Here is a 12,524-nt window from a genome sequence, read left to right as displayed (position 1 = left end):
GTAGCTCCAAACATAAAGCAACTCTCAATCAGAAAATTTCCAGGAACTGGAATATCCCCAGATAAGAGAAGATGCTGTACTCAAGAAATTACGGCCGGGTTGGCCAGGCGCGGTGGCTCAAGCCTGTAATCCCAGCACTTTGGGAGGCCGAGACGGGCGGATCATGAGGTCAGGAGATCGAGACCATCCTGGCTAGCACGGTGAAACCCCGTCTCTACTAAAAAATACAAAAAACTAGCCGGGCGAGGTGGCGGGCGCCTGTAGTCCCAGCTACTCGGGAGGCTGAGGCAGGAGAATGGCGTAAACCCGGGAGGCGGAGCTTGCAGTGAGCTGAGATCCGGCCACTGCACTCCCGCCTGGGCGACAGAGCGAGACTCCGTCTCAAAAAAAAAAAAAAGAAAAAGAAATTACAGCCGGGCTCGGTGATTCACGCATGTGATCGCAGCACTTTGGGTGGCTGAGGCGGGCGGATCACCTGAGGTCAGGAGTTCAAGACCAACCTGGCCAACATGGTAAAACCCCATCTCTACTAAAACTACAAAACTAGGTGGGGCACAGTGGCTCACGCCTGTAATCCTAGCACTTTGGGAGGCCAAGGTGGGCGGGTCACCTGAGGTCAGGAGTTTGAGACCAGCCTGGCCAACATGGTGAAATCCCATCTCTACTAAAAATACAAAATTGAGGTGGGCAGATCACGATGTCAGGAGATTGAGACCATCCTGGCTAACACGGTGAAACCCCGTCTCTACTAAAAATGTAAAATATTAGCCAGGCATGGTGGCGGGCGCCTGTAGTCCCAGCTATTTGGGAGGCCGAGGCAGGAGAATGGCATGAATCCAGGAGAAGGAGATTGCAGTAAGCCGTGATCCCGCCACTGCACTCCAGCCTGGGCGACAGAGCGAGATTTCGTCTCAAAAAAAAAAAAAAAGGAATTAGCCAAGCATGGTGGCATATGTCTGTAATCCCAGCTACTCAGGAGGCTAAGGCAGGAGAATCACTTGAACCTAGGAGGTGCAGGTTGCAGGGAGCCAAGATCGCACCACTGCATTCCAGCCTAGGCAACAAGAGCGAAACTCCATCTCAAACAAACAAAATACAAAATTTGCTGTGCGTGGTGGCACAAGTCTGTAATTGCAGCTACTCAAGAGGCTGAGGCAGGAGAATCACGAACCTAGGAGGCAGTGGTTGCAGTGAGCCAAGACTGTGCCACTGCACTCCAGTCTGGGAGACAGAGCGAGACTGTCTCAAAAACCAAACCAACAAACAAAAAGAAATTAGAAGGCAAGACACAGTGACTCGGTCCTGTAATCCCAACAATTTGGGAGGCCAAGGTGGGAGGATTGCTTGAGCCCAGGAGTTTGAGACCATTCTGGGCAACATAGCAAGACCTCATGTCTACAAAAAATAAAATTAGGGCCTGGGTGCAGTGGCTCACACCTGTAATCCCAGCATTTTGGGAGAGCGAGGTGGGTAGATCACCTGAGGTCAGAAGTTCGAGACTAACCTGGTCAACATGGCGAAACTCCATTTCTACTAAAAATACAAAAATTATCTAGGCATGGTGGCACGTTCCTGTAATCCTAGCTACTCAGAGGCTGAGGCACAAGGATCACTTTAACTCAGGAGGCTGAGGGTGCCAAGAGCAGAGATCATCCCAGTGCATTCTAACCTGGGCAACAGAGTGAGGCTCTGTCTCAAAATAAATAAATAAATAAATAAAATAATGGCAGGGCACTGTGGCTCACTCCTGTTATCTCAGCACTTTGGGAGGCTGAGGCGGGTGGATCACCCGCTTGAGGCCAGGAGTCCAAGACCAGCCTGGCCAACATGGGGAAATCCTGTCTCTACTAAAAATACAAAAATTAGCCAGGTGTGGTGGCGTGTGCCTGTAATCGCAGCTATTCAGGAGGCTGAGGCATGAGAATCACTTGAACCCAGGAGGCGGAGGTTGCAGTGAGCTAAGATCGTGCTACTGGCCGGGCGCGGTGGCTCAAGCCTGTAATCCCAGCACTTTGGGAGGCCGAGACGGGCGGATCACGAGGTCAGGAGATCGACACCATCCTGGCTAACACGGTGAAACCCCGTCTCTACTAAAAAATACAAAAAACTAGCCGGGCGAAGTGGCGGGTGCCTGTAGTCCCAGCTACTCGGGAGGCTGAGGCAGGAGAATGGCGTGAACCCTAGAAGAGGAGCTTGCAGTGAGCTGAGATCCGGCCACTGCACTCTGGCCTGGGTGACAGAGCAAGACTCCGTCTCAAAAAAAAAAAAAAAAGATCGTGCTACTGCGCTCCAGCCTCAAAAAACAAACAAACAAACAAAAAAAACAATTAGAGCAGGATAGTAGTAAAATACCAGAAAAAGAAATTTAAAATATGAATGCATTCAGTGAGAATATTAAAAGACAAGGAAGAGTTTTAGAACAGAAATTAAAAGTGAAGGGAAAAAATAAAGTTGGCTCAATACAGGAGGTTTAATAAGCAACCAACAGGAATCCCAGGAAAAGAACTGAGAAAATAGAGCGGGTAGAATTTATTTTTTTGAGACAGAGTCTTGCTCTTGCTCTGTTGCCCAGGCTGGAGTGCAGTGGCGCGATATCGGTTCACTGCACCCTCTGCCTCCTGGGTTCAAGCGATTCTCCTGCCTCAGCCTCCTGAGTAGTTGGGACTACAGGTGCCTTCCACCACGCCCTACTAATTTTTGTATTTTTCATAGAGACTGGTTTTCACCACGTTGGCCAGGCTGGTCTAGAACTCTTGACTTCAGGTGATTTGCCTGCCTTGGCTTCCCAAAGGGCCTGGATTACAAGTGTGAGTTACCATTCCTGGCCTAGAATTTATTTTATTTTATTTTATTTTTATTTATTCATTTATTTTTGAGAGACAGTCTTGCTCTGTCGCCCAGGCTGGAGTGTAGTGGCACAATCTCGGTTCACTGCAAGCTCCACCCCTCGGGTTCACGCCATTCCCCTGCCTCAGCCTCCCGAGTAGCTGGGACTGCAGGTGCCTGCCACCACGCCCAGCTGATTTTTTTTTTTTTTCGTATTTTTAGTAGAGACAGGGTTTCACTGTGTTAGCCAGGATGGTCTCGATCTCCTGACCTCGTGATCCGCCCGCCTCGGCCTCCCAAAGTGCTGGGATTACAGGCATGAGCCACCACACCCGGCCTAGAGTTTATTTTAAAATATAAGAAAATGATGAGCTTCAAGACTGGAAAATGGCTATTACTGAGTTAGCACAATAATAAAAAGACCCATACAAAGTTATACCACCATGAAATTTTAGGACACCAGACAATATTCTAAAAGTTACCAAACAGAAAAGGATTGAAATTAATATTAGCCTTAGATTCTCAACATCAGCCAGGTGCAGTGGCTCAGGCCTGTAACTCCCATACTTTAGAAGGCCAAGGCAGGAAGTTTAAATGGCGCCCCTAGTCAATCACTTGTAGGGTCTGTTCTCATTGAATAGCCCCCATGGCTGCCAGAAGGGCTGTCTTAGCCTTATCATCCCAATCCCAGGTAGCCCCCTTTTACATCGACCAGTACAACAGTTTTGTCATTTGAGCCAAATGGGGCATGAACGCCCGCCAATACCCCAGGAGGCCCACAAAGGTCTGCAGCTGCCTCACCATAGTGGGCTGGGATATGCCTGAACTTTGTCTATGACGACCTCTGGTATGGCTTTTGTCTTACCCGACCAGATAACTCCCAAGAATTTGGCAGACAGTCCAGGTCCTTGGACCTTGGTTTAATTGACAGCCCAACCTCATGCTGCCAAATGTTGCAAGAGGGGCACCACCACTTCTAAATCTGCAAGAGAATCAGAGGTTAACATAATATCAATGTAATGGAGTAGGCGGATCCCCTTTGGACATTTCCAGGCGGCTAAATCCATAGCAATGAGACCATGACACATGGTAGAACTACGCACATAGCCCTGTGGCAACACTGTGAAAGTCCATTGTTGCCCTTCCCATGTGAAACCAAACTGTTCCTGGCTCTCTGGAGCAATATCATTTGAAAAGAATGCATTAGCCAAGTCTACTGCATAATGCTACTGTCCCAATTCCATTGTCAGGTGGTCTGTCAAATCCGTGATTGACAGGACAGCTGCATGTAAAGAGGGTGTTACTTTATTTAGTTCTTGATAGTCCACTGTCATCTGCCACGTCCCAACAGGCCTTCTGACTGGCCATACCAGAGAACTGTAGGGGCTGTGGGTGCCATGCACTATCTGCACCTCCTGTAGCTTTTTTTTTTTTTTTTTTTTTTTTGAGACAGAGTCTAGCTCTGTCGCCCAGGCTGGAGTGCAGTGGTGCGATCTCAGCTCACTGCAAGCTCCGCCTCCTGGGTTCACGCTATTCGCCTCCCACCACGCCTGGCTAATTTTTTGTATTTTTAGTAGAGACGGGGTTGCACCGTGTTAGCCAGGATGGTCTCAATCTCCTGACTTCGTGATCCGCCCGCCTTGGCCTCCCAAAGTGCTGGGATTACAGGCATGAACCACCACGCCTGGCCCTCCTCTAGCTTCTTAATAGTCTCGTTTATCTCCGTATGCCCTCCTGGCAAGCAGTATTGACAAGTGGAGGTAACCTGTCGGGGTTGTGGCAGAACCTGGGCAGGTGATGCGTATGTCCCAATAGTACCGGCTTTCCTACATGTACTCGGAGTCTGAATTCTCTGGCTGTGGTGTGTAAGTTAAGACCGTGCAAAATATCCATCCCCAGAGTGTATTCCAGTATGGGAGACATATACACAGTGTATAAACAGGGAGCCAAGCAGCCAATGCCGAGGTGCAAAGATACAGGTTTTATTTTCACTGACTGGCCTCCGTAACCACCTATGTATGCAGCCTTGCCTAAACACTTAACCCCGTTCCCATAGATGAGGCTACAATTTGCGCCAGTATCTACCAGCACCAACACCTTCCGTACATTGGTGGGGTACCAGTGGATTGCCAATTCCACATGTGGCCTCCAATCTCTGGTGTCCTGCCAAGCCAGGCACCTTGGCCAGTTCCCTAATCAAACACAAAAAGCTTTATTCCTCCATCCATCTTCAAGTAATCTTTGAGCTGGAGTGTCCGGCAGGACTGGGTCGAGCAGCATCATCCTGCCCCCTCTTGGGCATTTTCCAGAATTGCTGCTCCAGGGACAATTGCTTCCACAAAGTTAACAGCACTTCATTGGGTTGCCTGTCAATTTTGTCTCAGGCAACCCCAGCCAATAACAAATCAATTCACATCTGCCTGGGGTCACCCGCTGGGGTCACTTTTTGTCCTGTGGGGTGGCTCCCTATGGGAGGGATACCTTCCCCTTCTTTATGGCACAGACTCCCTGCTCACACTGCTGGCTTTCTGCTTCCCCAAGAGCTGCCATGGCAGTATCACCTTAGGTATGGTGGTCACCTTATGCCCCATGTAGAGAGAAGGACAACAGCCAGAGAGCTAAAACCACTCGGGGATGCAGAGCCCAACACAAGGTCCCTCATGTGGGAGGTAAAGCATTCATCATCTGGCCCTTTGGGTATTCAAATCAAACATAGCCTGCCACATACCCATCTTCCGAATTACCTCCACCAGCTCTGCATGTGATTGCCATTTACTCACAGTTTTTGATATTTCGCTGGCATCGTTCCACCCTGTCCATATGGCTGCCATCAGCCATTCAATCAGGATGCAGTCAGCTTTCCCGTGTGCCAACTGCCTGCTCACCTGCAACCACTGACAGAGGGAGGGGTGAGCTGTGACAGAAGCCAACTTTTCCATCTCAGCAGTGGAACTGGAAATACTGTCAGCTCCTTTGTCCCAGAGGCGGAGCATCCAGGCAGGCAGGGGCTCCTGCTACTTGCCTAACTCCTGCAACTCAGTGGGGGTGTAGGCACTATATGAAGTGTGCTCCACCACGGTAGGGGGTCCCTGAGCCCGCCCTTGGGGCCCAAGTGGCTGTTCATGCTCTATTTTCTCACAGACCACAGGGTCAGCCTGCAGCAGGGATTCTTCCTCCTCGGTATCAGATCGAATGAGAGTTTCTGGCCGGGAAGGCAGGCTCAAGCCTGCACTTATGGCAGTTCCCAATTCTTGTTCCAAGCTGTGTATCTGGGCCTCCAGGCACTCAGCTAGCACCTGGAGGTTCCTTACCTGTGCTGCATCCCACGGGGACTGGGCATGCACTTTCCACAGCATAGTCAAAAATGCCCATCCAACTCTGCCGGCAAAGGCACGCTCCTTCTTGGTGCTGTGTGCTTCCAGGTGCTTCAGCGCCTTCTCCATGCTCCCGGGGGACATGTCCACCTCCGCCCCTGTTTCTACCAGGGCCCATCTGAGGAACACAGCTGCCGCTAGGTACCACAACCCATGTTGGAGCCACATGGCCAACCAGGGATCGTCAGGTGCTGAGAACTCACTTCAGTATCCTGCCAGTTACACCAATTGTCAGGGTCCAACCCGAGCTGGGGTTCGAGGGGAGTTGGTGGACAGGTGGCAAGTAGTTGAAAGAACACTTGGGGGTCCGGAGGCAGGTGGGACATGGCTTTATTATGTGCCCCCTCTCACAGTGTCAATGATACATTTATGCACCTCAGAGCCAGGTGATGAGCTCACTTATAACATGGTTACATAACTGTGATTATATAATGCACAGGATTGTGCACCTGCACTCCAATCCCGCTGTGTCATGCTGCACCAGATGTTTACCTCAGCCTACTCTTGACTGCCCTGCAGCCATTTTCCTTGCATATATATATATATACCATGGAATACTATGCAGCCATAAAAAAGAATGAAATCGGCCGGGCGCGGTGGCTCAAGCCTGTAATCCCAGCACTTTGGGAGGCCGAGGCGGGCGGATCACGAGGTCAGGAGATCGAGACCATCCTGGCTAACATGGTGAAACCCCGTCTCTACTAAAAATACAAAAAAAAACTAGCCGGGCGTGGTGGCGGGCGCCTGTAGTCCCAGCTACTCGGAGGCTGAGGCAGGAGAATGGCCTGAACCTGGGAGGCGGAGCTTGCAGTGAGCCGAGATCGCGCCACTGCACTCCAGCCTGGGTGACACAGCGCGAGACTCCGTCTCAAAAAAAAAAAAAAAAAAAAAGAATGAAATCATGTCCTTTGCAGCAACATGGATGAAGCTGGAGGTCACTATCTGAAGTGAATTAATGTAGGAACAGAAAACCAAACACTCCATGTTCTCATTTATAAGTGGGAGTGAAACATTGGGTACTCATGGAAATAATGACGGCAACAATAGAAACTGGGAACTACTGGGGGGAAGGTTGAGAGACTAACCATTAGGTACTATGCTCAGTACCTGAATGATGGAATCATTCATACCCCAAACCTCAGCAATGTGCAATATACCAGGTAACAAAGCTGCATATGTACACCCAATCTAAAATAAAAGTTGAGGAAAAAAGAAAATTTGATTTTGTGCATTCTATCTTATGCTCAGTTTTGGTCTGAGTTTTGTTGTTGTTGTTGTTTAATTTTTTTTTTTTTTTTTTTTTTTTGAGACAGGGTCTCTAAAAAAGGCCCAAGCTGGTTTCAAACTCCTGGGCTCAAGCAATCCTGCCTCACCCTCCCAACATGCTGGGATTACAGATGTGAGCCACCGCCCCCAGCCAAGTTGTTTTTTATATGAGACAATTTGGTAAGGGATCAAAAGATGAAAATACAGAAATAAATGGCATATAAATTTTGCATAACAGATAGAAGCTTCTAGTACTGATGATGGCAGCTCAAGAAATGGACTTTGCTTTGGAAGAAACAGAGTAGTCCACAGCTTTCCTTCCTATGCTTGCAGGAAACTGCTACTTGAAAAAGATGAAACATCTTTAGATAGGTTTCTCAAAAAGTAGTCAAGTGCCCTTAAGTAAGTACTTCCATTAATCTCAAGATGCCTTTGAAAATTACCGAAAGAAGTTCTGATTTCTATGGCTTCAGTGCTTTCTCACCTGATTTGTTGCAATACAAATAATACAAGGGTTAAAAAGTAGGGACTTTGCACCTTTCTGAATTCCAGAGTAAATAAGTGGTCTTTGAAGAGGTTTTCAAATACAGGTAGGTTAACTACCATTTAAGGCAAAGTCTTTAATTACATTGCAAAGATAAATTGAATACTTAGGAGGGTAATGTTTTGGATTCTTCCTGGCTATCACTCATCAGTTAATTAGGGTCTTTTAGAGTTTGGTTTGGCTGGGTGTGGTGGCTCACACCTATAATCTGAGCACACTGGGAGGCCAAGGTGGTAGGATCGCTTGAACCTAGGAGTTCGAGAGACCAACCTGAGCAACATAGTGAGACTGCATCTCTACAACATAAAAAATTAAAATAAATAAATTAGCCAAGCATGGTGGCATGCACCTGTAGTCCCAGCTACTTGGGAGGCTGAGGTAGGAAGATGATTTGACCCCAGGGAGTTGAGGCTGCAGTGAGCCATGATCATGCCACTGCACTCCAGCCTGGGCAACAGAGCGAGACCCTGTCTCAAAAAATAAAAAAATAAAAAATACAATGCCAAATGTTGCATGGGACACACTTATACTAAAATAAATAAATAGTTTAGCTCAAATTCAAATGTAATGGAGTGTCCTGTACATTTTTTCTGTCGATTCTAGAGACAGTTGCGGGGTGGTGCAGCCAAAGCTGCCTTGGAGGCAGCTGCAGGTGGGACACATGAGGGGCAGCTGGGGCAGGTCCTGGGGACCACTGAGGTGAGCGCTGCTAGGGCTTCTGTACACTGATCCATTGGCTCCCACACTGAGTATGAGAAGAGAACCAGAGCCCATGAAGGAAGTGCCTTCTTTCCACTATCACTGCATTGTTCCCCAAGTGCCCTCTACTGACAAAGCCTAACACTGAGCCAACAAAGGAAAAATGTTTCACAAAAAAAGGTGAATTGGGAGCTGAGAGACTCCCTTCTCAGGGTCTTGCACAAGAACAGTTTTTCCCTATTTTGTGCTTTCAAGTCTCCACTTAAGTCACTTCCTCTAAGAGGCTTTCCTTTCTTCACCCCACAATCTAAATCACTAACTTCTCACTCCATCTTATACTTCTCCTTTATAGCATTTGTCATAATTTTTAATTCTATTTAATTATATATGTAGTCGTTTATTTAAAACCTGTCCTGCCCACTAAACTAAAGTACTGATAACTATTTACTTTTTTTTTTTTCTTCTTCTTCTTTGAGACAGAATCCTGCTCTGTCTCCCAGGCTTCCCAAAGTGCTGGGATTACAAGCGTGAGCCACCACGTCCGGCAACTCAGGCCATTTTCGCATCGATTATCAGCGAAAGTCTATTCAGAAATAGGACTCTCTCAGGCCAGAAAGAGTCAAGACCAGCACTGGAACTGTGTCAGCAGTAAGATCTGCCAGAATCACTCGAGCCCCAAGGCAGAGCCTGAGTTTTACAGCCGCTAGGTCGGCGTAGGTTCTACCACCGCATTCCCCTAGAGTCTCAGCGGTCTCCGAAGGAGAAAACTACAACTCCCATAAGACAACGCGAGCTCAGGTGGGCGGCTACTTGCCGCTCGTGGGCGGCTCTGACCAATAACGATTGTCGTTACAGAGAACAATTTGGCCCCGTTTGTAAAAGGCCGCGGCAGGCGAAGAGAGAAGAGGTGAGGGCGGTCGTCAGCGAAGTGCCCCGGGACTCGTGGGGGGGCGCAGGGCAGGTAAGGGGGTCGTGTTGGAGCGAGGACCGGGGCTGCGGTGGGCAGGGGTGTAGAGCTGGGGTTCCCAGCGGAGAGCAAGTCCAAGGAGCAGCTGCTGGCGAGGTGATGCTTCTGCCTGGGCCTACTTGGGACCGGAAGTGAGCGCTCGCGCGGGGAGGATGCCGGGAAGCAGGTCCCAGGGGATATGTGTGTGTCGCCGCAGGCCCATCCCGGAAGCCGGTCGTGAGGTGAGCGTCCAGGAGGTCGGGCGGCCGCTCCGTGACTGCAGGGCCCCGACGGCCTTCCTCCGCTGTTCCGAGGCCGTTCAGGGCTGATGTGCCCCAGTCCCCCAGTTGTGGTTTGGCAAGCCATCCAGCAGACTACAAACCCACGTTTGTGAGTTACCTGCTGGCTGTGACACTTCCGTCAAATCTGAGTAACAGTTTCCTCATCTCTAAGATGGGTAACATAGTATCTACCTCACAGGGTCGTGTGGGCAGTACACGAGTAAATGCATAGAAAGGGTTTAACACGCAGTGTACTCAGCTAGTTTTATTATTTATCCGTGATGATCATTCGTTCTCTTCCCCTAACTGTGCCTCACAAGCATGAAACAGCATCCACCAAACATTTAGGTCTGGGTAGTGGTTGGATGGAAACCCACCGCGGGTTAATGCTTCCAACACCAGTCCCTTGACACTCCCGCCAAGGAGGCTGATTTGTAAACTTGCCGAGAAGAGACTACCCAGGAGATCTTTCAGGTTTCAAATACAAGTTCTTTACAAGTTGTGTTAATTGTTAGTATATGCTTTCGATACAGAGTCTCTAGGAAGTAATACTAGTACATGTTTTAAAATTCAAATACTGCCAAACAGTGAAATGTAAGTCTTCCTCCTAACTTCTATTTCCCAAATCCCATGTCATTTCTTCTGAGGCAACAGACATTGAATGTGTGTGTGTATAGATAGCTACATATGTGTGTCTCTGGTCGTTTTTTTTTTTTTCTTTTAAAAGGAAGAGTAAAACCAAGAATAGCATATTACAAAGTGCTGCACTTTTTTCACTCCACACTATATCTTTTTTTTTTTTTTTTTAAGAGACAGGGTCTCACTATGTTGCCCAGGCTGGTCTTGAACTCCTGAGCTCTGTGATCCTCCTGCCTCAGCCTCCCAAAGTGCTGGGATTACAGGCGTGAGCCACTACATCCAGCTACTCAGGCCATTTTTTTTTTTTTTTTTTTTTTTTTGAGATGGAGTTTCTCTCTGTTGCCCAGGCTGGAGTGCAATGGCACAATCTTGGCTCATCGCAACGTCTGCCTCCCGGGTTCAAGCGATCCTCCTGCCTCAGCCTCCGGAGTAGCTGAGATTACAGGCGCCCTCCTCCACGCCCGGCTAATATTGTAGTTTTAGTAGAGACAGGGTTTATCCATGTTGGTCAGGCTGGTCGGGAACTCCCGACCTTGGGTGATCTGCCCGCCTTGGCTCCCAAAGTGCTGGGATTACAGACGTGAGCTACTGTGCTAGGCCATGCCATTTTTTAAAAAATAGCTGTAAAAATATTTTATTTTCTGGAAAGTATTCCATTATATAGGTATACCATAATTAATTACACCAGTATCTTCTTGAGGGACATCAGGTTGTTTCTTATATTTTGCTGCTACAAAGATGCTTCATTGAGTTGCCTTATAATTTCCCTCATTTCACACACGTGGGAATCTGTAAAATAAATTCTTAGTGTAATTGCTGGGTCAGAATATCAGATCAAAATATACTGATTCCAAATACGCAAGGAAGATACCAGACAAGCCCAAATTGAGGGACATTTTATAAAATATTGGACTCTTCAAAACTATCAAGATTAGGAAAAAGAAAGACAAACTCATGGCCTCGAGGAGACTAAGGAGACATGCGGTATCTTGGATTGGATCCAGAAACAGAAAAAAGGGACAAAGTCTAGAGTTTAGTTAATAATAATGTGGCAATGTTGGTTCTTTGGTTTTGACAAATGTCCCATGTTAATATATGATGTTAACATCGGGAAATTGGGTGAGGGGTGTTTGGGAACTGTGTTCTATCTGCCACTTTTCTGAAGATCTAAAATTATTCTAAAAGGTTTATTCTTTTTTAAAAGGGAGATTGAGGCCGGGCGTGGTGGCTCATGCCTGTAATCCCAGCACTTCGGGAGGCCGAGACAGGCAGATCACTTGAGGTCAGGAGTTCAAGACCAGCCTGGCCAACATGGCGAAATCCTGTCTCAACTGAAAATACAAAAAAATTAACCAGGCTTGGTGGTGGATGCCCGTAATTCCAGCTACTTAGAAGGCTGAGGCAGGAGAATTGCTTGAACCTGGGAGGCGGAGGTTGCAGTGAGCCAAGATCACACCACTGCACTCCAGCCTGGGCGACAGAGCAAGACTCTTTCAAAAAATAAATAAATAAAATAAAAAGGAGCATTAGTGGACAACTGGTAAAATCTGAATAAAGCCTGTAGTAGAGTTAATAGTGTACCAATGTTAAGACCTTATTTTTGACAAATGCCCCACAGTTATGTGAGATGTTAACATTTGGGGAATCTGTGTGAAGGGTAGGTAGGAAGTCTGTGTACTGTCTTTAGCTTTCCCATAAAAGCTAAAATTTAGCCGGGCACGGTGGCTCATGCCTGTAATCCCAGAGCTTTGGGAGGCCAGGGCGGGTGGATCATCTGAGGTCAGGAGTTCGAGACCAGCCTGGCCAACATGGTGAAACCCCATCTCTACTGAAAATACAAAAATTAGCCAGGTGTGTTGGCACACGCCTGTAGTCCCAGCTAATCGGGAGGCTGAGGCAGGAGAATTGCTTGAACCTGGGAGGTGGAGGTTGCAGTGAGCCAAGATCAT

At 47.9% G+C, this 12,524-nt stretch overlaps 1 protein-coding gene across 6 annotated transcripts in view; it reads left to right on the top strand.

Annotated features, from left to right (window-relative positions):
- Positions 1-9,522: 9,522 nt before the first annotated feature.
- C14H2orf42 (chromosome 14 C2orf42 homolog) overlaps positions 9,523-12,524 on the top strand; it is a 41,679-nt gene continuing 38,677 nt past the window's right edge. For 3 of the 6 annotated variants that reach the window (XM_021924911.1, XM_009184370.4, XM_009184375.3), the window contains exon 1: positions 9,541-9,670. The gene's annotated coding sequence lies outside the window, so the exon portion shown is untranslated. Of the gene's footprint in view, positions 9,671-9,872; positions 10,046-12,524 lie in introns of all 6 variants that reach the window. The other 3 variants (XM_009184374.3, XM_009184373.2, XM_031655249.1) reach the window with 3 other exon arrangements.

Source organism: Papio anubis, chromosome 14, assembly GCF_008728515.1.
Source record: "Papio anubis isolate 15944 chromosome 14, Panubis1.0, whole genome shotgun sequence".
Classification (NCBI taxonomy): Eukaryota; Metazoa; Chordata; class Mammalia; order Primates; family Cercopithecidae; genus Papio; species Papio anubis.
This window is presented reverse-complemented; position numbering and strand designations above follow the sequence as displayed.